The 26,135-nt window shown below is 56.3% G+C and overlaps 1 protein-coding gene and 1 long non-coding RNA gene across 2 annotated transcripts in view; both read right to left on the bottom strand.

The window, feature by feature from the left end:
* Positions 1–26,135, bottom strand: part of CDH23 (cadherin related 23) — a 365,372-nt gene that overhangs the window by 262,313 nt on the left and 76,924 nt on the right.
* LOC122231762 lies at positions 713–22,147 on the bottom strand. The gene is made up of 3 exons (XR_006208997.1): positions 22,118–22,147; positions 21,558–21,648; positions 713–1,244 (listed from the first exon to the last, which is right to left on the bottom strand). It is a non-coding gene; the product is annotated as an uncharacterized LOC122231762 (long non-coding RNA).

The following is a 26,135-nucleotide window of genomic DNA, read 5'->3' as shown; positions in this document are numbered from 1 at the left end:
ACTTGCCCCAACATCAGAGGGTTCTTCCGGTGCGCTTGCTTTCTATTCTGTTTTTGCTAAAATCAGATTAATCTGAACCGCAGGAAAAGATATATTGGGTATGACCGGGGAACAGGAAGAGAGGGGTCTTGGGGGCACCAAGGGTTCCGCCGACCGTGTGCCCACGCACAGTTCACGTCTCTTTTCTGGGCCTCAGTTTCCCCAAATGTCAAGTGAGGAGCGGGCCACCGAGGCCAGTCAGGGCCCCGGAATCCTAGGACGTTGGTGGCCGTCATAACCACAAACCAGACAAACAGCTAAGCACCAGACTGACATATTCCCCTCCTTGTCCCGGCTCCTTGGGGACCTGGCGGTGAGTTATTAGCACATGTGGGAGGGTGTGAGAAGCTCACAGTTTTGGGGTCACCCTTAGTGTATTTGAAAATTAACGCACTTATCACTTTCCCAGTTGCCCCTCCCTGAGCGGCATAACCAAAGGAGACTTGTGGGCGTGGGTGCTGGCAGAAGGAACACGGACCTGTTTATCTTCTCCTCTGCCTGCTGTAGAATGTCGGCAACGTCTCTGGGCCTCAGCTAACTCCTATCGATGGAAAGGACGATGCTGGCTCCTGGGTCATACTCAGGAGGGCTGTGCGAGGAATGAACCAACGCGTTTATTGAGCATTCACCCTGCAGGGAAGGGGGAGGGAAAACCACGGGTGTGGATCCCAGTTCTGCTCTACACCAGCCAAGTGAACGCCGGTAGCTGACTTTTTAAGTTCTCCTCGGTCTCAGTCTCATTGGCGAAATAAGATCCTAATGCTGTCATCTCGGGGGAGCCAGGAGCCGGAAATGCGTGGACGTTCTGAAGTCGGTCACCGCGGCGCTGGCCCACGCTACGGGCTCTGCGGATGGCGGCTAACGCTGCTAGTTCGGGGCCCTGGAAAGCGACTGGGATGGCTGGCAGCTGGCTCTTTTTGGGGGGTAGGCTGGGGAGACGGAGAGCCAGACTGACGGGGCAGGGAGCAGAGACAAGCCAGAGGCCCAGGACAGGCACACACAGAGTTCATTCATTGCTGGGCTCCTCTGGGCCTTGCAAAGGGGGAAGGGAGGGGAACGTGGAAACTGCCTTGATAACTCTCAGTTTTTAAAGGAAAGAAAGAGCCGCTTGGAAGAGGCGAGGCTATCACTGGCTGTGTTGTCCTTGGCATCACAACACCAGAGAAAAATCCTTCGGATTAATGCGTTTCTGTGAATCTTGACTTCTGCGGGGAGAGAGGAGGGTGTCGGTGACATTCTGCTAGCTAACGACAATGCAAATGGAATGCCGTCCCCCTCCCCACTGGGTCTCTGTCAGGCCCCTGACGGATCCTCTCTGCTGTGTTTATTACTACTAATGACTTTCTTGTTATGATTTGGCTCTGAAACATAACCGATGGTTCTGGAGAAATCCCATTATTTCCACACACTATTCAACCGAGCTGCCCTTCTGTCTGGGGAGTAGGGGCTGCGGCCCCGAAGGGTGACTGCTGTGCCTTGCTCCTACCTCCTGGCCCTCAGCTGTGGACCTAGTGGGAGCTGGGAAGATGGGGATGGAGGGTGGGGAACAGCTGAGGGGTCAACACTGGCTCGTGCTGTGATTCTGTCAAATCTACGGCGTCAAAGGAACATGGAACCTTCAAGAACAGTCTTGCGAACAAATATCCAAACAGTCCAAGTTCTTGTTCCAGTTTTATAGGCCAGGCTAGAACCACCTTCCAGGGCCATGAAGCCTCCTGTGGCATGAGGAACGTGTCTGAGACGCTCACCCTTTAACGACTGATGCGCTCTGACGAGTCGGTCCTTTTACCACCTGACACATGGGCTCCCAGCCTCTTCGTCTTGTTGTGACCCTGGCTCGTGAGGACCTTTCCTCTGTCATGTCACATGCCCCACTGACCCCCTTTTAGGTCTGGAAGGAACAGAAGGACTATGGACGGATTATCGATGGCGGAATTTCCATGACCCTGGTCTTCAACTCGACCTCGCCCCCTCAGCGGGTCCCCAGCCTCACCCTAGATGGAAGGTGCAGTCCAAACCCCAGCAGCCTTGCCCGCTCAACCCATTTCACGGCAGTCCCCTTCCCAATCCACTCCCGTGTGGCACGACATCACCCCAAAGCCTTTAGAGGCTCCTTATTTCCACTGCCTGGAAAGCAAATGCTCTGCATGCCTTTCAAAGCCCTCCATGGTCAGTTCCTTCCATTGGTTCCAGCCCCCCCTCCCCTGGATGCCTGCCCCGCTTCGGTCACACCAGCCCTCCTCACCAGCCCAACCACACCGCGCGGTCCCCGCCTCTGCTCCTCTGCCCACTTCTGTCATCACCTCAGCATCTGTCCAGACCTTATCCTGGGCTCTAGTCCTCCTTCCACAGAGGTAGGCCCCTATGCCCCCACGGGTCTCCCCAGAAGTACCCACAGCCTGCACCCCACAGAGCAATCCTGCCCCTCTGTCTCCCTGTCCCCATGAAGCCCCTCTATCTTAGGTTCTCTTTCTGTGACGGAATGTAGGCGACCTGAGGGCAGGGGCCATGCCAAGCCGGAGGGGACCTGCCCTTCTGCTTGCCCCCTCACATCTGGCCAGCATGGAGCCCAGGGCAGCCAGGCCCTCGACATGCGGACGAAGAACGTCAACCAAGAGCACGTGTCCTCTCCTCAGCCATTTCCCGGACTCTCTCTTTTGGGCTGACGGTGTCTGCTTCGGTTGTGGGCACTTTCCTTGGTGTCCAAACTCAAAGCTACACGCAGACAGCTGCCTGGTCAGCGCTTCTGGGTGACAGAGTGGAGACGTGATGTCCCTTGCCTCACATAAGTCACCGCGTCCCAGGGCACAGGGGTGAGGGTGGGCCCCAGCTATGCCCTGGCCTGATTATCCAAGTCTGATGAACCTGCCCTGGGGGAGGTGACACGAGGGGTGAGTCTCCTCCCGCTAGCCAGCTCCAGGGCGAGTGCCAACGGGCACAGAGAACACTCAAACCCTTCTACGGGCAGAACACAGGTCAAATCCTACCCCGCAAAGCTCCACACAGTAAAAGCCCGTTACGATGGGGGTTTGCCCGTGAACCGAGCTTCTTTCCTGTTTCTCAAAACCCACGGAGTGGTCTCAGCACGAGGCGGTTTTCTTGGGCTCCCAGGATGCAGAGCAAAGCCGTCTATGATGCCATGAGCCCCAATATATTTGTGAGTCAGGATCAACTTGAAAAATGAACGGACTCGTGGTGCCTGTGGCTTTAAAGACGCCACGGCACCTAGAACGAGACCCAGGAGGGCCGGAGGGTCCCGGGCCGCGTGTGAGGGGGACCGGAGCTCACCCCCTCCCGGCGGAAAGTGATGAGCTGATCAGGAATGCAAAATGAGAGTGAAGGAAGACACGGGCCATAATTTACACAATGTCTTTGGGCTTAACCAGAGGTTACAAGCCCCATCCACCCCGCCCCCAACCAGTCTGCCCTTCCTTCAGTTCTACTGCTGTCTTTCTCCTGCTCCATAAACCACCAGCTCCAAGCCATAAAAAGTGCAATGAGCAGTCTGGATGGGAGAGATTGGGCATGGAGCAGGCAGTCAGCCATGCTTCCCTGAAGAGCCCCAGAGGACAGAGGCCGAGTGAACCCAGCCCCCCCCAGGGGCCATCTCCTGGCCGCCGGGGCAGGGAGGGCAAGACGGGGGCTCTTCAGGCATCAGGCCCGGGACTGCTGGCTTTCCCGTCTGAAAGGGCCTTTCCCTCTGCCTGTCCAAGCCCGGGGAGGGGGTGCTCCGGGAGCCGAGAGTTCAGGTCCCCGAGTGAAGTAGCCGGTGGCAATGTCTGTATCTGCCCTACCTTTGGCGCCTAGCATACCTGGGGATTACCCCCCTCAGCGCAGAGCTAATGGGGGTGGAAGACTTAAAATGTCACTGGGCTCTAACGTTGCAGGTGACCTGGTCCGACCATCCTAGGAGCTTAACTGTTGGTTCTGAGAGGTGGCCACAGCCTTCCGGGGCAGGGAGGGGGGGCAGGGGGTAGGACATGGGTGTGCCTACCAAGCTGGCAAGATCCTTCTCAACAGTAGAAACGAGAGGCAATTCAAGAAAGCACCCCGCTCTGAGAGGTTCAATAAACTGATTTCATTTCTCTCTCAGCAACAAAGCCTGAATTGGGGTCAGGCATCAGCCAAGCCGGGGTGGGGGTGGCGGGGGGGATTCCACGGCGTGGCAGAGTTCTGCTCAGCAGAGTGGTGGTGCATTTAGTGGTTGCCAGGGGAAGCCAGTCCTTCCAGACCTGGAAGTGGCAGGAAAACTGTGAAAATCAGGACAGATGTCCCTTGCTCGAGTTGAAGGGGTCTGTTCTGTGGGTTAGTTTATGAGCCAGAGTGACCCAGATTCAGCCTGAGATGATGGACACTCGCCCCCAAATTTTATGGATCTGGGGTGGGCTGGAGATGTGCCGGCCACTCGGAAGGCACCAGTGAGATCTGGGGACAATCACGCCGCCGGGTGGGGATGAGATTGGGCATCTCGGAGTGAAGGGACGCATCAGCGCCTTGAGGGACAGCCTGACACACTTAGGAAAGGCGTCGGAAAACATGGGCTGTTTATCATAAAATCGGTAAAGAAAATAGAATGGTTAAAATTCAGAGCCTGGCCGGAAATGAGGAGGGAACAGTGGGAGCCTCAAAGGAGATGTTTTCTGAAACCTGAGGAAAAAAATAATGCGGGAAAACGGGAAGTGGGACAGTGCCTTCTTTAAAACAGGGAGTTATAGATTTAGACAGCTTTGACGATGTAGCGGTGGGGCGGGGGGGAGCAGAGAATATCCACACGTCCAGCTCTGCCACCCACATCCGTTCTTTCTGCCGCCATCAGAGACCCTGCCCCAAAGCCCAGCTCTGACTGCATCCCTCTCTGGCACAAAGGCGCTCCACCCCTCTCTACTACCAGAGAGGAGAAAGTCCAAACCACGGGCTCCTTTATATTATGGCTCTACTCAATCTGTGTTTCACTTATGTCCGCTGGGCCTGTTCCAGAACCTTGTCCTTACTCTTCCCCAGGCATACCTGGCCCTTTCCAGCCTCCAGGCCTTTCCTTGTGCTGACTCCTCACCACCACCCCCTACCTGGGCAACCCTTCCCCTCCACCTCAGCCCATTTAGTGGGGAGCAAAGGCTGCCTCCCCGACTAAGTGGCTTTCAGCCTCTGCAGCCCCCGGTGGTATCTGGGGTCTGGGCTCAACAGTTGTGTGGGTTTCTACGTGTCTCCTTGGATGGCAAGGCTGTATCTTCCGTATCCCAGGAGCCAGTATTTGTTGAATGTCCCGCCCATAAAATCGAAGGCCAAATACAGCACAGCGGGGCCTAGCCCTGGGAGGTGGGCAAGGAGGTGGTCATATCCTCACGGTGCAAAGTCCAATAGTGAATGATGGCACTCAGAGTCACCTGACTGGTGGCAAAGACGGGACTGGCATCAGAGGGGGCTTGTGATCCGGCGGCGAAGCAGACTGCCCCTCCACACGTTTGTTCGATGACACACTTACGGAGCATCATCTAGAACTCAGGCAGTACCGGCGATCCACACTCCACCAAGAGCGGGAGCCCACCCAGGGGGCGCAGAACATCGCGGAGGGTCGCGCCCCATGGTGCCGGATACGTAACACTCCTAGCCTGAAAGCTCCAGTGCTTTGTGTCAAAGGAGAGCTCAGGGTTACAGATTCGAAAGGCCACGCTTCTTTGAGTCTCGGCCCAGCCCCTAGGTGTTCCAAGTGACTCCCAAGCCACCGGCAGGGTTGCACTAGCAAGGTGTGCCTGGCTGTGGCCCTGGCCTCCAGATTTAGATGGCTCAGGGTTAACCGCCTCAAGATCCCCCCTCCAGCAGCCCTGTCCTGACGGTCAGTTCCCCTCCAGAAGGACCTGCCATTACCCTGATTGGACTCTCCAAGATAATCACGGGGCCTCGGATCCCAGCTGCTCTTGCTGCGTGTGCTTTCTCCCTCAGACCAGCCGGGAGGCTGGCAAGAGAACAGCCTTACTGAGAGGCAGATGGGGCTGTAATGAACTGAAGACGTGTGGCAGCTACAGAGGAACAAGTTCATCAGTTAGAGCCTTCTTGCCTGAGGACTTCTGGGAAGGGCGGCAGTCGGGGAGGAGGGGGCTGACTGGCTTCCCTCCGAAAGGTCCCGATGCCTCAGCTACTCAGCTCCCCGAGTCTCAGGACCCTGGAGGGGTCTCCACCCGGGCTCCCAAGCTGCTCCTTCTGCCTTTTGCTGTGGATAGCAGGGCTCAGCCTCTTCCCGGGAGGGGCTGGCTAGCAATCTCCCTGAGGACTAAGGGTCTTCTGAATAAGAGTGAGAAGTATTCGGTCCAGTCCCCAACTCTTCAACTCCTTAGAAACTGAACTTGTGAACAGAATGCAAAACTTACCACTGCTGCCCCCCACTTGGGCTCTGACTTCCACACTCGGGGTCAGGGGATGAGGAAAATCTCGGTCCAAAGGGACTGGTACTGACACACCACACTATTGATGAAGCGGGCCGAGATGAAGAGTCCAAAATGTCGGCACTTCCTGCCGACACAGGAACTTATTCCTCTGTAGCTGTCACACGTCTTCAGTTCATTACAGCCCCATCTGACCCTCACTAAGGCCGCTCTCGTGCCAAATGTGGGTGTTGTCTATGGCTAAGAGGATCAGAGAAGTGATGGCCTTTAGAGGCTCTGATCCTCAGCCCCTGCCTCCGCTCCCGCCCCCACTCAGCCTGGCTTTGCTGGGCCTGGGAGGGGTGAGCCATGCCCATGCTTCCAAGGGCAGCAGCCCTGGGCCACTTCCTGGGGCTGCAGAGAGCTAAGGAGCAACAGAGCAGCCACACTCTGGTGAGGTGACTGTGGTCACTACTTGTGCAGGCACAGGCTGTAGGTGGCTAACTCAGATGAATCCCAACTTTATATATTTTAGAAGGAGGGGCAAATGGGCATCTTAGAAGGCAAGAAAAGCCATACTTTTAGAGGTGTGTTAGTACCCGTGGAGTCTGGGGACCCCCAACAGAGGGGGTTGCGAATCCTGAGCAGGGGACACTGGGCTTATGACCTCCGGGGGGTGGGAGTACTCACTATTTTCCCTGTCAAAAAGCTAGAGCAGATGAGGCCCAGGGGTCCACAGCGGGGGGAGTCCTGGAGAAGAAGAGATTACTCTGAGGCCCCTCTGCTCCTATCAAGCATGTCACAAGCCGGCCAGAGGCTCACACACAGGTGCTAATGGGCCCAAGGAGGTGGGTTCAACCGACGGCAGCCTCCCATGGTGGCGGAGCCCAATCCTAGCCAGCAAGCCTGGATAAATGGATAGGGGTAATTTCCTTATTTTGAGATGGCCGAACATGTCCTGCGTGGCCCCAGGAAGCTGGGAGCTCCATGTCACGGGCAAGTGTCCACACAGAGGCACTAGATCTGTCATCCATATTGTAGGGGCTGCTAGCCAGCTGTGTGACCCTGGCCAGCCACTTAACGTCTCTGGGTCTCTGCTTCTTCATCTGCCTAATGAGAAGAGGGAACATCCCTTTCCCCAGGATGGCCTAAGAACGAAACGAAGCACATTTCCTGGCACGCGGAACGTGTGTGATTAAGCATTAATCGTCCAAAAAGCAGTCACTGTGCATATGACTCTCTTCGCTGGTAGGAGAGGTGAAACAAACAAACGACCATCTGGACTCCTCCCTCTTCCGGTGGTCGGAGGGGCCGTGAATGCCAACCCAAGGCAGCTGGGTGCGAGAGGAGAGGCCGTGGCAGGTGCTTGGGAAAGATGGTGCTCTGCCCACCTGTGAGACCAGAGACCCAGCCCTGCACGCGTGCCCACCGACAACATGCCACCAGGCCAGAAGAACGACAGTTTCATTGCAACCGCTGGCATAGCAGGATGAGGGAAGTCAAGTCTAAGGCGTAAGGGGGTCCCTTCAGGCCGGGTGTGGGGGCTGGGAACCGGGCATGGCAGCTGCAGAGGCCCGTCCTGTGACTCCGCTGCCACAGAGAGGCCCCCACCTGGCCTGGAGGCACCTGCAGGGCAAGAGGCAGGCCTGTGCTCAGCTGGGAGCCGGCAGGGCGGAACCCGGAAGGAGCGGGCCTCTCTCCCTCTGCTGGGCCTGGCACAAGGGCCCAGAAGCCCCCAAGGAGGGCTCGTTATATGCCAATGGAGTCCTGTGCAGGGAAAGCCTGGCTGGGAGAGATAAGCTGTGGCGTCCCACCAAAGGCCCCAGCTCCTTGAAGCTGCTGGAACACATATTGATGGGACCCATTCAGCTCAGCCTGCATGGCAATTAATAATGGACCACGCCGAGAGACTGAGTATGGTGTGTGTGTGTGTGTGTGTGTACATGCTGGGGGGAGGGCACAGGCTGGGTTGGGGTGAGCCAGAGCCTCCTTCCTCAAGGACACCCCCTCCTGCAGCAGACCCCAGTTGGGACACAGGGGCCTGTCCCAGCCTCACCCACCCAGCTGAGCTCTCTGGGCACGGAGGCAGCAGGAGGCTGGAAAGGATCTGTTCCTTAGGCATCCGGGGCTCAGGAAGGCCTGGGCCCCCTCTCCCCACCCAGCAGGGGCTGGGGTGACTGCAGGGAGAAGCGTATGAGTGTAATGCACTCCAGTCTCCCTTTTCCTTGGACTTCCATATTCCGCCAGAAGAAGCTGGGTGATTGGGCAGTGGGATGGAAGAGGATGAGGGTGGGCAGAAGCAGGCCGACAGCAACAGCTTGAAGTCTGGGGGCAAGGTCTGTATGGCGCCTTTGTACGAAATCAGAAAAAGGCACCCCTTCGGAGCGGACCCCGCCCTGTGAATACATAGCTTGGTGCACGAACTGCCCCTCTGTGCCAAGAAAAACGTGCTCCTTTTGCCAGGTGATGCCACCCAGCTCCAGGTACCCAGCTTCAAGAGCAACGCTTGGGCTGGATTGCACCAGCACCCCCTTCCTTGCTCAGTGCTCTACCCGCACAACCACAGAGGGCAGCCCTGTTCAGGAAGTGGTGTCTCCTCACAGCTGGGCCCTGAACTGAGAATCTGGAGCCTGCTTACTTCCTAGAACCTTACTCCTCAAAGCAAGGTGGGAGTAACGTCGGCATCACACGGGAGCATGGCAGAAATAGTTTCAGGCCCTACCGCAGACCCGCTGAATCAGGATCTGCATTTTAATCAGATCCTCAGATGATTCCTATGTGAGCTAACAGGGCTCCCATTTTAGGGGCGCCTGGGTGGCTCAGTCAGTTAAGTGTCTGACTCCTGATTTCGGCTCAGGTTACAATCTCACAGTTCGTGAGATCAAGCCCCGCGTCTGCTTGGGATTCTCCCCCGGCCCCCTCTCAAAATAATAAATAAACAAACTTAAAAAAAAAAAAAAAACCAGTTTAGAAAACACTGGAGTTGTCCAAACACTGGCAGAGGTCGGGTAGAACATGGGGGGATAGAAATGCAGAAAGTATAGAGAGACCCCTCTGCGGGCTAGAGGCAGGAGATGAGTCCTATCAGAAGACAAAGCAGTAAGAAGGGGAGAGGCTGCAGCTAATAGGTTGTTCTGCTGGTTTCAGTCTGATGTCCAGCCCTCTCCTTGTGGACCTGTCCCTGGAGACCCTCTGCCTGCGCCCAGCCCCCCGAGGCCTTGGCCATCTCTACCCCAGGTGGGTGGAGGCCTAGCTTGGCAGCTCAGAGTCTCAGAGGAGCACACTGCAGGGTGGGCCTGGGCCCCTGGGGTGAGAAGAAGGATCGGGGAGCCTCGCTCTACTCCATCTATCACCCCCATCTCTGCACAGACCTTTCATCAGGATTCCCAGGCTGGTGCGCAGGCCCGGGCGCCTCAATCACTCCTATCGTGCCGGTCGCAGGAAGAGAATAGCTTTCAGCTCAATTACCCTTCACATTCCAATATCATAACGCTCCAATGAGGCTTTTTAACCAAAAACAAAAAAGCCGTGTCTGCTGCAGGCCGGCTGCAAGGCCAGCCGTGCAGAAGGGACAGGCCTGCCTGCCTGCAATCCCTCCAGGCGACGCTGCGGGAAGGGACCCGTCCCAAGGCACGGCTACCCAGAGAGGGCACCGGGGTCCCCGACCTCGGTTTTCCAACACATGCCCCCACTTCTCAGCAACTGTTGGGACTGGTTGGCCCTCGACCTTGGGGAAGGAACACTGAGGTCCAAGTCCGGAGAGGCGCCCTGGGTGGCCTGTTCTATGGCGATCCTCTGTGTCACAACAGTAGCTCTGCCTTCTCCTCCCGGGGGCAGGGGTGCCATGTAGACCCCCCTCTTCATGCCATGGTCCAATGGCATCACTCAACAGGAACACGGCCGGGGAACTGGGGCCATGGTTTACACCCCATAACATCATTGGTTCATCTGTTTCTTATAACACTGACCAGCCAAGGAGCTGGTCAGAGCTAAGGGGATTAACCCCACTGTAGAGGTGGGTCAACTGAGACCCAGGGAGGCCCAAGGATGTATGGAAGAATCCCAGTCCAGCGCTGTCCATGGAGGGTGGCAGGGGAATGAGGTCTGCTCGAGTCCAAAGATTCCAGGCAGAAACCAGCCTCTCTCTTCTCGCCACTTTCCATGCGAAGTCTGTCCCCATCTGCAAACTGTTCTCATGGGGGAGGCCTGACCAAGCGTCCATGCCGTGAACCCTGCATGCTCAGTGATTCCCAGGGAGCACGCATGTTCCACGTGTGTGTCCCCTCCCATGTCACATCTTAGAGGGCTACAGAGCAGGGCCCAGAGGAGGCTGGTCTGCTCTGCCCCAATCAGCTGTGCTTTTGCCTGCCTGGCCGGCTCGGTGTTAATGGCTCTCATGGCAGTGTCCCCTCCTTCTGTCCTCCTGGCCTCCCGCTGGCTGTGGCCGATTTGTCCATGATTTACCACTCTGGGGCGCTGACCCGTGAGGGAGACACACAAGCCAGGAGGAGGCAGGGCGGACGTCATGCCTGAGGCGTGTGCATGCGTGTGTGCATTGGTGCGGGGTAAGAAGGCTGTCTCCCCAGGACCGGGGCCCAGCCTGGCTCTCTAGGCCTGGGAGAGGTGACTGGCACCACCACTGTCTCTGGCCCATGCCGGCTGTGGCGCACCGGGCACTGTCCTGGGAGAGAAGGATGAGGGGAGACCTCGAGAGGCCTGCCAGAAACCATGGCCCAGAAGTCTTAACGCTGGTCTGCTGCCTGCTAGATCCTGAGTGTCCCGGGCACTTGATGTACAAGACAGGAACATGGCACAGCTCAGCCCCTTGACTGTCAACACAGGTGCAGCACAGTCTGGGGGGCCTCGGGGTGCACCGCCAGGCCTCACATCCTGGCTCTGCCACTGACTTAACCTCTTGGAGCCTCACATTCCCCGCCTTGAACACGGGAATAGACCTAGCACCTATACCCCAGCTTGGCCATAACAAGTACACGCGTGAATGTATGCACAGTCTCCTTTACTGTCATTTCTGTCGTTCCTCGCGCCTCCCGTATGCCCAGTACCCCCGGAGCTTATGGGTTCAAGGAATTGTAAGGCACAGACCCTATCTTTAATCAGATCATAAATGCTGGAACGTGGGACCCGGAGGACCCACCTATCAGACAAATGGTATAAACAGAGGCTGGGATAGGAGGTCAGAGGAAAAGGTATGATCACGAACCCGTGCCAGGCCTTCTAAGAGGCCCGTGCCCTGCCCCGTCTCCGTAATGCCCCTGAACCCTCTGGGAGGGCCGTTTCCATCTCGTGGGGTTTCTATCCACCTCAGATATAATGAAGCAGATGGGGGCCCAGAGATGGAGTGTGTGTGTGTGTGGGGGGGGTGGGGGGGTTTCTCTCTGCTTGCCTCAGACCCAAGTCAGTCCCTGCTCCCTCCCTCCCCAGCCCTACCAAGAGCGACCTACAGGTAGGCCCAGCCTGCCGCAGGGCAGGGCGGCAGAGGGGTGGGACGGAGCAGAGAGAACCAATTTGCTGAGCTCATTTAGAACTTGTTTGTCCAATTCTGCTGCCTGGAGGGATACGCACTAGACAGCAATACATGCCTCATGCCCTAAGGGGCTCAGGAGCCAGGACTGGGCAGGTGGGAGGCATGACCCGGGTTTCCTGTAGCACCAAGCGGAGAAGGGTGGGGGGCCCCACTCCACCCCTCAGCAACCTAGAGACAGCTTGGCTTTGGGTCGTAGCTGCCCAGGTCCTCAAGCACTGGCCTCCCCTCCCGTTTTAAAGGGTGCCCTGTGGGTACAGAGCAGGGCCCAGCCAGGATCTCCTGGGGGCCAGGAACCGTGGCTCATGGTCTTGTGTCCCCAGCATCCCACGTGGGCGTGGCATCTAGAGGCACCCAGGCAATGTTTGATGAATGAGTGGATGAGGGTGGGGTCAGGCGCCTGGAGCTGACACTCCTGCAGTCATTGTCACTTTGGAAGCAAGCCAAGCAGAGACTCCCCTCTCTCTCTGGTCTCTGGGCTGGTTGGTGCCCTGAGGCCAAGCTTTCCAGGAGGGTCTCCAGCACTCTGGCCCCTGCTAAACCATCCTCTGTGCAATGGGAGGGGACCCAGCGGTGTGGCGGCCAGTTCTCGGACGCAGCCCCTTCCGGCACCGCTCTCCCCCACTCACCTAAAAGCTCTCCCTCTCCACGCTCGCCACACAGGCACTCAGACTCACCCACCTCACCCCTCCCAGTTTCTACAGGGCCCCTTCCCAGCCAGCTGCCCTCCCCAGTTCCAGGGGCCCTTGCCCCATGGCTAGCCCTCATGGATCATCCCCAGTGACTGCCAGCCTCACACCTATGTATATCTAGAAGCCCACGCCCGGGACACCAGTCCTCCTGCCTGAAGCATCTCACAGGAACAAGCGAACTTGAGTTTGGGTTGCTAGGGGTGGCCTGTAGAATGCATGCTGCCACCACTATGCCTCCCTGTTAGCACCCTGTATCGGCTTCCTCTCACTGCTGCGACTAATTACTGCGACTTGAGCATCTTACAGTTCTGGGGGCCAGAAGTCCAAAATGGGCCTTACAGGACCAAAATCAAGGGGTTAGCAGCCTGCATTCCTTCTGGAGGCTGCAGGGGAATCTGCTTCCATGTCTTTTCCAGCTTCAAGAGGCCACTCATGTTCCTTGGCTTCCGGACCCTTCTTTCCCCGGGCAGACCAGCAGTTTTACACCTTCAAACCTGTCTCTCTGATCTCTGCCTCCAAGGTCACTTCTCCTTCTGACTCTCCCACTTTCCTCCTATCAGGACGCTTGGGGTTACATTGGGCCCACACAGAAAAGCCAGGATATCTCCCCTACAAAGGTCCTTAAGCACACCTGGAAAGAGCCTTTTGCCATGCGAGGAAACAGTCACGGTTCCCAGGATTAGGATATGGACAACCGTGGGGCTATTCCTCTGTCTACCACAGCCCAGCCCCTTTAATGACACCCCTTCCTCCAACAGCCCCACCATTTCCCGCTGGCTGCCTGGGAAGTCTGGTGGGACGGAAGGCCTTGGTGGGGAACTTGTTAGCACTTCTGAGGTGCCTTCCATCGTACGGCATGCCAAGCACTGGTCCAGGGAATTGCTCACTGAAAGGATATGGGCTGCCGAGGAGAGGAGGAAGAGAAACTCCTAGAAGGCAAGCAGTGTCAACTGTATCATGCAACAAATCTTTACTGGGTCCCCACAGGACACAAGATCCTGAAGGTGCAGTGATGGAGAAACGGCCACATGGGCATGCCCCTCATGGAGCCCATTGTCTCACATGGGAGACGGACAGTGATCAAGCAGTCCTGGAAATAAGTGACCAATTATATCCCAAGACCACAGCTATGATGCTCCGAAGACCCAAAACACAGGGATAGGTTCTGTACTGGGAAAAGAGATCAATCAGGGATCGAAGATCTCAGGGGATTTGAGTTCATGAAAAAACGGGACGGTACTGCCGTGCAAAGACCCTGTGGCATGGTGCTCTCAGGGACCAGAAAGAAGGTGGAGGCGCAGGGAAGCAGAGAGTCACGGGGAAGCTGGCAGGGGGGCTGGGATCAGACCCCACCAGCCTGTGGGACTCCGGCCATCAACTACAGAAAGGTTTTAGCAGTACTCCTTGTGCCTCCCAGGGACTCAGGACAGTGGAATGAATGGATGGATGGAACAACGAATGAATGAGCCTGTCTACCTTCCTTCCTCCCTCACCAGCAACCTGCCCCATCCCTCCCTTCCGCACGGCAACAGTTAACGGGATCTCCGACGCTTGCTCACTTATTTATTTATTTCCCCACCGCTGCTGGCACCGACCCATGCAGCCTGAGCGTGGTCCCGTGGAAATGTCTGTAATCGCCAGCACACTTTAGATATTACTTCCACACCATTTAGGGCTTTCCGCCCCAATAGCTGCTGTTGTATTTCCCTGCGTCTCCACCTTTTGGGTTGTACTGGGGGGATTTTTTTCAAGGTTTGGTGGCCCTTGAATTTGAGGGATCTGATGGTTTGGGGAGGTGGGGAGAAATGCAGGTCTTTAGGAGATTTTATTCGTCTTCTCCCATCGCCCTGGCCCTGCCCCAACCCTGACCATGAAGGGGAAAGAAAAAACAACCACTTCAAGCTGCTGCTAAGAAGCCTTTAAAGATCTGTGTGTGTGTGTGTGTGTGTGTGTGTGTGTGTGCGCGTGCACGCAGAGCTCAGATTGGGTTGCTGATATAAGCCACAGCTCTGTGGGAGACTGAAGGTGCTAGAACATAATAAAGGTCACTACGGAAGAATCCTTGTCCTAACCAGACACCCTCCTCCTTCCACCTTCTCCAGACTCAAGGCTGGCTCCTCTGAAGGCAGCGGACACTTTCACTAAACCCCAAACCCTGAGTGGATACGCTGGGGGGTAAAATGCATTTGGACTTGCTTTGGGGGAAGTACAATGAGGACAAAATCCGGGACTAGCTGTGTGACCTTGGGCAAGTCATTTAACCTGCCTGGGCTCACTTCTCTGGCTTATAATAACATGTCAGGACAATCAGACCTTCCTTACTAACCTGAAGGACTCCTGTGGGGTCCAGAAGAGGCACTAAGGGGAAAGGGCCCCTCCCCTTGTGTTTCTTCCTCCTTCCACGCGGCCCAAGTTTTGCTCACTGCGTTTAGCTTCCATTTCCCCTGCATCCTCCTGTCCCGGAGCTGGGCAGCTCCATATCTACCTGCAGAGAGAAGCCCACCCTGGGAGAGGCTGCCCAGGGGGGGATGCCTGCAGGGGAGAGTCCCTCCAGTCTCTCTGAGCACAGGCTGCCCCCTGAACACCGCACACACAGCATCACAGCCTCAGGCAGAGCAACACTGTGGGATGAGCACAGTGGCACCCCTGTGTCTGCACCACACCCATTTTACCAGAGACGGGACGCTTCCCAGGGACTTGTAGGTGGACGCAGTGAGCAGGATGACACCACTAACCCACACGTCGATCCTAACCACCGTGGGAAGTGGCCTCCTGGAGGAGGCTGCCCGTTCCTGGGCTTTGGTGCCAATAAAAACCAGAGGGTAGGCAGAAAAAATGAATACGGGCAAATGTATTCCATGGGGATAGAAGCTAAGGTAGTGATTGCCCTTTGGCAGGGGAGACAGGGAATCATGATGGGGCTTCTAGGTGCTGGAGAGTTTCTTTTCTTTGATGTTTACCTATTTATTTTGGCGGGGGGGAGAAAAAGGGAGAGGGAGAGAGGGAGAGAGGGGGAGAGAGAGAGAGAGAGAGAGAGAGAAATCATGAGCAGGGGAGGGGCAGAGAGGGAGAGAGAGAGAGAATCTCAAGCAGGCTCCCCACCATCAGCACAGAGCCTGACGCGGGGCCCAACTTACAGGCCGTGAGATCACGACCTGAGCTGAATCAAGAGTCGGACGCTTAATCGACTGAGCCACCCAGGTGCCCTGAGAGTTTCTGTTTCTTGATGCGGTTTTAGTTACACAAATATGTTCACTTTGCAATTATTTATAAAGCTGAACATCTATGACTGTTCACTTCTCTGTAAAGGTACTTAAGTAATACATAGACTCAAAAACAAAAAAAAAAAAAAAGAAAAAAGAAAACTCATGAAGCTGGTGGCGAAGGGCACACGGGGGAAAATACTCTAGGGGTTAATCTGTCCCACTTGCACAAGGCTTTAAGGTCAAGGCCTTCCTATCAGTCCTGTCCTTGATCTCCACGATGGCATGGTCAGGTCCGGGATTCCTAGTCTCACTTAACAGAGGGGCAAATTCACACATGCAGCCCTGGAAGGGGGAAGTGCCTGACCCGTCTCCCAGCCACAGGTGGTGGGGTTCCTGCTCCTTCCAGGCTAGAGTTCACCCCACTCTAACTCACTGAGCTGTACAGACAAGTGACCGAGACAGGAAAGGCTCCCTCTGGCTCAGTCAGCCCCAGGAAGGCTCAGCAACCAGGCCTACATCCAGCTAACTTCTGCCCACAGTGTTCCTGAGGCCACCGCAAGGCAGAAAAAGTCAGGCCACGGTCAGGAGGCAGAAGGTACATCTCAGAGTGGGGTTTACAAGCCAGGATGGAGTGGGTGTAGGAAGCAACTCCAAGGGCAGGGACTAAAAAGAAGCCTGTGCCTTCAAGCCCAGCAGAGAGAAGCCCAGGTAAGGGTCTGGGGTCAGATCCCAGCCAGCCCCTTCCAAAAAGGGAATAACCTAGCAAGTCTTCTGACTTCTCTAACGCTTGGCTTGCTTGTCTGTGAAATGGGGACACAGTACCCACTTCCCCCACTTGCCCCACTGTACCATTCCAAGGAAGGAAGGAAGAATAGGATTTGGGGGAAAGACGTGCAGGGGGCATGGACGAGAGCATCTCCGGGGAGGGCACAGCATGAGCAAAGGCAGGGCGGCAGGAAAGCGGCCACCCACAGTGAGGATCTTGGACCGGAAGCACAGGAAAGCCTGAAGCTTAAACCTCATGCAAACGGGATGGGTTTCTAGCATGTAGGGTTTGTGTTGGGAATGGCAGGAGGCGAGGCTGGGCGCAGAGAGGGGAGGAGTCAGCGGGAAAAGGCTTTTGTGCCGTTTCCCTCTCAGAGGAAGGACTGGGAGAGGGTCCCTCCTGAGCCTGTGACCCTACTGGACAAGGACGTGACCGGACACTCGGCTCTTTGTGGCTGGCAGTCCCCCATGCCTGGAAGGTGGGCTGGCCGATTGGTGATGAAGACAGTGAGCGGGAAGATTACATTGTACCTAGTGATTACGCCCTGGGTGAAATCTCTCGGCTGCATTATTGCGTTCGGAGAGAAGAGCCGTCTTTTTAATAGACGGACGGGAGGTTTCCGCGTAAGGTTATTATAAAGAGGGAGAGCCCAGCCCCTCCTGGCTTCCAGCCTGTGCCACAAAGTTGCAAAGTAATTAAAGGCTGCTAAGGAATCAGAGAAATTATAATAATTCTACCAACCAAGAGATTGCTCGCTTTCCCCTGTTTTCCCCCTCCTGGTAGAAAACAAGGTGGGTCAGGCAGCCTGCAAACACATCCAAACAAGCCTATTGTGGGAATGGGGAGGGCGGGGCGGGGGGGGGGGGCTCAATGTCATGGGGGCTGCCAGGCCTGTCCTCGGACTGTTCTGACAATATTCCAACTCGTTTGGGCAAACGAAAGGGCTGCGACAAAATTCCAGAGCCCCCAGAACAAGGAGAAACAGTGGCAGACTGCTGGCGGTCAGCCAACACACTCAGCATGGGCCTCAGTGCCCTACATCAGGCCACTGCCCTGGGGCTCGCGGGGGGCTGTGGGAGCCCAGGAGGCAGCACCCCTCCCCGTCCCTGCTCTGGGCATCAGCCCCCCCCCCTCCCCCCCCGGGAAAACAGTGCCGCATCTCCTGCAGAGGAATGGGTTCGGTCTTCTGGGTTCTGGAAACCATGTCCCTGAGAATCTTCCCTGATCGCCTTAGGTCTTCAGTGGTTTGCCACTGATTTCTGGGGGGACCTGGGGAAAATCTTTTCCTCTCTCTGGTTTTGTTGACCTCTACAGAATGTGTGGTTGGATCAAGTCACTTCAGTCCCTCTGGCGCTGGTTCCCAGGAACCCATTTGGAAGGCCTGATCTCAGGCCATTGTCAGTTATTTTTCGATGACCGTTTCCTTTTTTTTCTTTGTCACGTTTTCATTTCATTTTTTCCACACGCTTCCTGTCTCCCACTGGGCCGTAAGCTTCTTGACCACTAACACCCCTATGTCAAGCAATCAGTCCACAGCAACGGAGCCTCTCTGTCAGGTTCCTTGGACCCCAAGCTACTTTCCCAACGTTCTCCGAGAATTCTTCATAACGACGGGAATACCAATCCTCTCCCCCCAAAATGCTGCGCTTCATAATGTGCTTTCCCTGAACTTTTCCACAACCCGACGTACCGCCATTTTACAGATAAAGAAACCGAGGCCCTGAGAGACTAAGCATCTTGCTCATGGCCTCCCAGTTTGGAGTCAGAACCTGTGTGTGCGCGGCTGTCTCACAGAGTGTGCCACAGTAGGGACCAGGGTCCCCATGTCACAAAGGGAGCGCAAGTCAGTTGCAATAAGGCAAAACCTGGTCCTTCTTTGACTATCGGTTTCCTTCGCCCGCTGCCCACCCAGGGTCTGAGGATACCCCACTGCCTGGAGGAAAAGGGGTGTAGGCCAGAGACCTGACCCCTCTGGCTATAGGCCCCACCGCAGGGGAGAGGAGGCCACGACAGGTGGACTCGGGCCACGTGAGGCTGGCAGTCCAATACTGCTGCAGGAACATCTCCTAGCAGCCGGCTCTCAACTCCTTCCATTCAGAGGGTCTTTATTTAAAGGGCGGAAGGCACAGTAAAAGGTGCCCAGCATGTGCCAGAGAATCCCTAATGCACATGAGCTGGGCTCTGCACACAGGCCCCCGCTTCATATTCACGGCCGAGGGTCCTGCAGCCACCTCAATAGACTTATATGAGCCCCCGAAGACTCCCAGCCAGAATCGGCGAGGAAACCGGTGTGATTAAGAGCATTACTACCGTTCAAACAAAAAATAATTTTAATCACACGTGGGCTCCTTCTGTCTCCTGCTCCCGTGCGTGCTGCCCTCTTTCCTTGTGCAGAGGGTGGTGGAGGGTGCTCACAGCCCTGGCCGTGCCCCCACGGGCATGGAAGGAGGGGGTGCCGCAGGGGTCATGGGGGACCCGGGGTCCTTGGCTCCCCTGGGGAGCAGGCTGGTGTTTACCTGTAGGGATGGGGCTTCTACTTCTCGCGGAACAATGTGGCACGCGCATCTGGGGACTGATATCTTACAGGTGGGGACACACTAACCCTGCAGGTCACTAGGAAGGCGTGTCACTCTGACCGTGGCAGGGTCCTGACCGCCAGAGGTGGTCCTCACTCCGGAGAGTGGGCAGCGGGCGCTGAATGAAGCTTCTCCACTGGACCACCGACTGCAGCCTGCGTATGGGGCGCGATGTGACAGCCCCCAGTTCCCTGCCCATCCGCCCCCGTCCTGGTTCCCTCAAGGCCTCTTCTCTGCAACCTCGGGCAAATTACAGGCAGGCCATGGCCAAGCTACAAAAGGACATACGCGAAGACGCTGAGACAGAGAAAGAGCAAGGCCATGGCTCCAGCCGTAAGTATACTTGACTCTGGGGGACTTGGAGAGGCCGGTCCACTTCTCTCGGCCTCAGTTTGTCCCGTCTCTTCAATGGGAAGAACAATTCTCCCCTCACTTACAGAGTCGACAAGAGGACAAACAAAAGATGCTGAAAACACTCGGATATGGAGATGATATTACTTAAATAAGCACGCACGCGGCGCTCCAGCTCAAGACGACGTAGAAACACGTGGCCCTGCGGCTTTGCCCACGTGCCTATGTCGCTCCAGCCCCACGAGCCCAAAGCTCACTGCCCTGGCCGCCGCAGGCTGTGGCACCTGCCGGCTGCGGGAGGAAGTATTCGTCACCGTGCTGACGGCGGGGGGCCAGAGGGGGCATGAGCACCTCAGGGTACTCGCCGAGGGACACAGAGACGTGGCACGGCTTGGGGCTGCCGCCTGGCTAGAACAAACCACTCTGGCCCTGGTCAGCAGGATCCAGAGCCCCTGAGATGATTTATTGGTCTCCCTCTCCCAGATCAATAGGTGGGTGGTTATAGATGCAGAGGGGGCTGCTGGGCACCATGGCCCCAAGGTATAAATTAATATGGCCTGTCAAGGGGCTGCGTCTCCTGGCGTGGGAGACGACACTCTCTTGAGCAGAGCTGACATCTCAGGGGGAGCGGCGGGCACAAGCCAGTGGGAGCCCCCCTGACCCCCCACCCCTCGCTGCAAACCGAGGATGCAGTTTATAAATCATTCAGCGTCTGATGGGCACGCCGTGAGGGGGGCAGTGGGGCCGCCCCTGTCGGCCCCAGTGGGTGCTAATGAGTCTGGTCATGCCCACCTCCGCGTGCTCGGGGCCTCGTCTGGCCACCACTCCGGGGCTCCCTGTGTGCCCACCGCTCAGAGGACGCAGGGCTGAGATTCAGGACCTGGCGGGCAACAGAGGGCACTAGAGAGCTCCAGCAGTGAGGTCTCAGGCGTCCTGTGCAGTGTGGGCACCCTCTCCACCCCAGCGCCTGGCCCGGCTGCTCTCACCGAGCAGTAAGGCACCCCTCGCCTGGGTGAAGAGAGCTGGCGGGGGCAGAGCGCTTTGTGTGAGTGATCCCGCTGTCCTCCCAAGTGCCCAAGACGTGGAGGGAGCCGCGGGGCTCTGCCCGTTTGTGAAGTTCTCGTCCACGGGCCAGGCCCCGGGCTGGGTGCTGAGGGCGCACGGTCCCCGCTCAGGCGGGTTGGGGAGACGAATGTACAGAGGGCTACAGCCACGGCCGTGCGTTGGACACGTATTTATACGGAGCCCTGTGCTAAGTACTTCCCGCCCGCGGTCCCATTTACTTTAATCCTCACAACGATTTTGCAAGGCGGGCGTAATTATTCCCATTTTTCGGGTAGAATGGAAGCAACCTGCCAAAAGTCAAGTACCCGGGCCTGTCCCTCCTCATCCTGGCCCCAGCCCTGATGAGCTCTGGGCCAGTCACGAAGCCTCTCTGTTCCCGCGTCCACACCTGCAGAATGGGAATAACACGCGCGTGCGGCTAGCCTGTGATGTAGGAGAAAGCACTCAGTGAGCTCTCCCACGGAAAGCGTGGCCGTGGGCACATAGGAAACTCTCAACAGTAACCACGGTGTCAACTTACTGTTATTATCATAGAAATGAGTTATTTTGTTTCACCGACAAACGGTCACCAGGAATATCCTTCTCCCTGCTTTCCCGTCTCTAGTAAGGAGCTACAGCGAGGAGTGACTTTCATCTGTCCTTGCTGAATGACATGGACAGACGATGCGGCTTAGGGGAACCCAGGGCCAGAAGGCTTCGGACCTGGCTTGGACCCTACCCCCAGCCGGGGGCTCAGGCAAGTACTCTCAGTCTCTCGGGCCCCTGTTGTCTCATCTCCGTCCAACCTTCCCTCCTCCAACCACCTCCGCATCTCACAGCTGGTCATCTGAAGCCACGGGTGACAAAGATCTATGCAGGACCTGCCTGTCACAATGACCTGGGCAGGGACCCAGGGAGCCTACTTCCAGGCCAGCTGCATTTCCATTAGGTAAGACTGGGTACCTGCAAGGGACACACATACCCAAGCAGCCACTGTCCCTCCTCAACAGGATCTCTGGTCGGGGGTTAGAGTTCATCTCCCTCTTTTGGAAATTCCAACATATGAAAAGAAGCTAAAGAAAGGTCAGAAGGCATATGATATTCAGCGGCACCATAATCTCCTTCTCAGACTACCAAACTTCTACACATCCTGTGAGGTCCCAAATAAATAGCCCTGCGTATAGACCAGGTCATTCCTTCCTGCTTCCATCCTGCTTTGGCACACCCTAAGCTACCACGGCATTTAGTACATTTATATGTCATCAGACATCCTCTTTTTTTTTTTTTTTAACGTTTATTTATTATTGAGAGACAGAGAGAGACAGAGCATGAACAGGGAAGGGGCAGAGAAAGAGAGAAGGAGACACAGAACCCAAAGCGGGCTCCAGGCTCCGAGCTGTCGGCACAGAGCCCACTGTGGGGCTCGAACTCACGAACCGCGAGATCATGACCTGAGCCGAAGTCGGATGCCCGACCGACGGAGCCCCCCAGGCACCCCTCATTAGACATCCCTCTTATGTGTTTTTGTCTCTGTAAGATTACCTTCTCTAAGGACAAGGCCTTGGTCTTAATCACCAGCATTTTACTGAATGTACCACAAACTGGGCTAAGGGCTTTACCCACCTGCATTGTTACACCTCACAATGACCCCACCCGGCCAATATTGTTTCTTGTCTCATAGAGAAGAAAACTGAGGTCCAGAGAGGTTAAGTCACCACCCAAAGCTGCACAGCTGGCCAGCGGCAGAGTCCGTTTGCTCTCTTCTACATGTCCAAGTCAGCTTAGAATCCCTGGGCCTTGCTCCATAGCTTTTCAGCAAATGTTTGCTGAAAACATTTGCAACTTTTTTAAAAAAAAAAAAGTTGAGGGGCGCCTGGGTGGCTTGGTCGGTTACTCGTCCGACTTTGGCTCAGGTCATGATCTCACGGTCCGTGAGTTCGAGCCCCGCGTCAGGCTCTGTGCTGACAGCTCGGAGCCTGGAGCCTGTTTCGGATTCTGTGTCTCCCTCTCTCTCTGCTCCTCCCCTGTTCAGGCTCTGTCTCTCTCTGTCTCAAAAATAAATAAACGTTAAAAGAAAAAAAAAAAAAGAAAAAAGGAAAAAGAAAAAAAAAGAATAAAAAAAAAAGTTGAGTAGATCAGGGCATGGTGCATCAGCTCCGGGCTTCGAAGGACAGGCAGAATTGAGTTAGGCTGAGAGCAGAAAGCAAACACTCCGGATCTAGTTAGAACAGTACAATGTGTGTGCGTTGAAGCGAGAGAAAAGAGAGACACAGACACACGCTCACAGGCACTGAATCGGCCCCTGGGCCGATGCGTGCGGAGGAAGCCAGCAGGTAAGTTGAGAAAGGCAGGTTGAGGCCAGGTGGGTAGCAGCCTTGAATGGCCAGCAAAGGCGGCTGAACTTGTTAGAACTTCAAGGACACGGCCGTCCCTGAGATCACAGAGGCCCTCCTTGACTCCTGGACCCCAGGAGACACCTGGCAGCATCTGACGTCTAACCTCACACCCATCCTCCAGCCCGAACATCCTGGACCCAGGGGCGCCTCCCCAGGGCACACCTGGAGGGCTGAGGGGGTGGCCCCAGGAGGACACGGTGGACGGGGAAGGAGCTGAAGGTCAGCGAGGCGGACACACGCCCCTAATGGAGGTAGCGGAGCAGTGCCGCTGGGCACAGACACAGGCAAACACGTTTGAGCAAATTGGAACGCCATAAAAGTCTATTACAGCAAATCAAACAGCAGTCAGCATGACAGCCATTAGCCTGAAATGAATACACGGGGACTTAATGAGGTCTGTCGAGGCTGGCTTGGTGAATTAAGTTGCCAATTCTAGCAGGATTTCCCTTTTCTTTACGGACTTGAAAGCATCCACGCTGCCTCGTTAGGGCTTCGACAAGTGAATTGCAGGGCCTTTCACCCTGATAAAATGGATAATTACATGTAGAACAGCTTAGTGAGGGGAGAGGGCTGGGCAGGAGGGGAACCAAGAACAAACAAATCCAAACACACCTGTCTGGCTTCTCCCGAGCAGGGGCGGGGCCAGGGCAGGGGGGGCGCCAGGAGGGATGAGGGGCAGGGCTGGGGGGCCGGGGACAAATGAGCTCCCAGAGAAAGCGGCAGTAACTGGCCTCGATCCGGCCTCCCACCGGCCCCCATTCCAGGCCTGAGGACGTGGGTCTCCGTGGGTCATGCCTCCAGGCAGCTGAGGATGGGCTGCCCTGGCACCTTCCAAGCTCAGGTGGGGAGGGCCACCGATGTCATCCTCCAGCGCTTGCTGTCGCCCGGGGGACTTTGTTAAAAATGCAGAGCCTGGGCCCCGTCTTTCCAAACAACACGTTCAGAATTGCAGGGGTGCGGGACTATGCATCCTAACCAGTCCCCCAGGAACTTCTGGCGCGGCCTTCCGATTCATCCCTTCTCTAACACTCAGTACTACCGAATGTTCTACTACTACTGAGACAGTTCTCCCGTTTCTGTTTGCATCACTCCAGGGCTGGGGAGCTCAGTACATCTTTGGTAGGGTTGTGGAGGCGGGGGGTGACTGGGCAGTAGGTTTCCATATTAGAAACTTCTTTCTTCTGTAAACTTAGAATTTGCCTCCCTATAACTTGCTCCTGACACCCATCCTTGTGTTCTGGGCACAAGAGACCCCCAAATTATCAGTGCTCCTAGGGGTGGGGACAATGAATGTTGAGGTGAGGGATGGGGTGCAGGTAGCTGGTGTGGCCACAAGAGGAGCTCAGTAGATGGAAACAGCCCCTGGAGCTCGTCTGCCATCCCTTAAGGGATAATGAAGTATGGAAGGAGAAGTGGGAGCTTGTCCCGCTGGGATTCATCCTCAGACCACGGGATATGGGCCCAAGAAGGGATCTGGTCCACCTTCCCAGTTTAACAGCTGTTGGCATCGAAGCCAGCAGGGGCAGCAATAGGCCCAGAGTGTCACCCAGCCGGTCGCTGGCACAGCCAGGACAAAACCCCAGGTGTCTCGACGTCTTCCACGGTACAACACAGGGGCTCCGTGGCTCGCCTTGGCCAAATTCAGCTGGAAACCCACCTCCTCCAGGAAGCCTGCTGAGATTTCTCTGACCACTCTGGCAGTCCCCCAGCACTGACACCTCACGGGGTCTCCAGTGCCCGCCTCTGTCTCCGACTTGCATTTTCATCCCGTTCACATCTGTGGGGCCTCTGCCACATATCACACTTCTCAAGGACAGGGGCCTGAAGTTGCCAGGGTGACCTCAAGACCAGCAGGAGAGCCCCGCTCAATTCTGGGCCGGGAGCCAGCGGGCCCTTTGCTGGTACCCCAGCTGGGGCCTGAGTCAGGCAGCTAAGTGCTAGCTCGGGTGACCACACCGGGCCAGGGCTGGTCAGTGCCAAGCCACCTCGGGTCAGGAGTGGCCAGGCCTCCATCCAGCTGACACCATACCCGACCAGCCACACGGAGCAGCCCTAACTAGATAATCGAGTATCGAGCCAAGCAGGTGACCTGGGGATGTTTACACGTGAGCAAGTAAACCCCACAGGACTTCCTCCAAGAACTGTGTGTCCTTGTAGCTGGCCCCTCTCAACCCACCCTCTCTTCATCAGATGGGCATCAGGCAGGCCACTTTATCCTGTCTGTCCTCTGTTTTTATTAGATAAGGAGGACTACGGCCCAGCGAGTTTAAGTGACATGCCCAGAGAGGTTAAGTGACGTGCCCGCAGAGACTCAGCAATCTGGAAGCAGAGCGGGGGGGCTGGGCCTGGGGTCTCTTGCCTCCAGTTCCGGCTCCCGTCATTGCACATTCTTCTGGCCTCCCAGGTCTCTGTGCAGTGAGAGTCTGGCACAGCACCAAGCCCACAGCAGACACTCAATAAATATTTGTTAAATAGATGAATGACTGAAGAGGCTCTCTCCTTGGAGGCAGAGGCCTTTGGAGAATCCCAGGGGATTTCAGCAGGGCAGCGTTGGAGGTCACATCTCTCCTGGCAAGTGAGGGAAAGGCTGGCCTCAGCCCAAAGGCTGGGGAGGAGGGATGTGACCTGTCGTCCCCTTGCCATTGCTGCTGCCCGCTGCCCCCTGTGAGGGAAGGCAGAGGGCAGCCATGCCTGCCAGGATGGCAGCTGAGCAATGGGTCCAAGGCTCATTAACTCCGAGCCGTGCCCTTGGTTTCTGAGCCTGGGCCCAGAGTGCAGGCTGGCACGTAGAGCCCCTTAATTAAATTAGGGAGACTTCCAAATGAGAGGGGGCCCGGAGCCAAGCTGCAGTCCCGGACACGTTGGCACAGCTCAGGGCACTGTGTCCCCATGCTTGGGACCGCGGGCTCTCCTCCTCCTGTCCTGCCCCATCAGGGGAAGGGCGTGGGAGCCTCTGGTGTGTTCTCACCCACACATTTGTCCTCACTTCCCGCCATCTGGCACAAGCATAGGACAACTGGCTCACAGCTGAGCAAGGAGGGCCAGGAACAGGAACGTGGGGGGCACGAGACGAGGTCTCTTCATCGCTAAGGCTGCCCTCAGAGAATCAGGAGGCTCAAAGTCAAAGCTGTGTGACCTTGGGTAAGTCACTGTTCCACCATGAG

The sequence above is a fragment of the Panthera tigris genome, chromosome D2 (genome assembly GCF_018350195.1).
Source record: "Panthera tigris isolate Pti1 chromosome D2, P.tigris_Pti1_mat1.1, whole genome shotgun sequence".
NCBI classification, from domain to species: domain Eukaryota; kingdom Metazoa; phylum Chordata; class Mammalia; order Carnivora; family Felidae; genus Panthera; species Panthera tigris.
The sequence above is the reverse complement of the archived record's forward strand: the minus strand, read 5'-3'. Positions and strand labels throughout refer to the sequence as shown.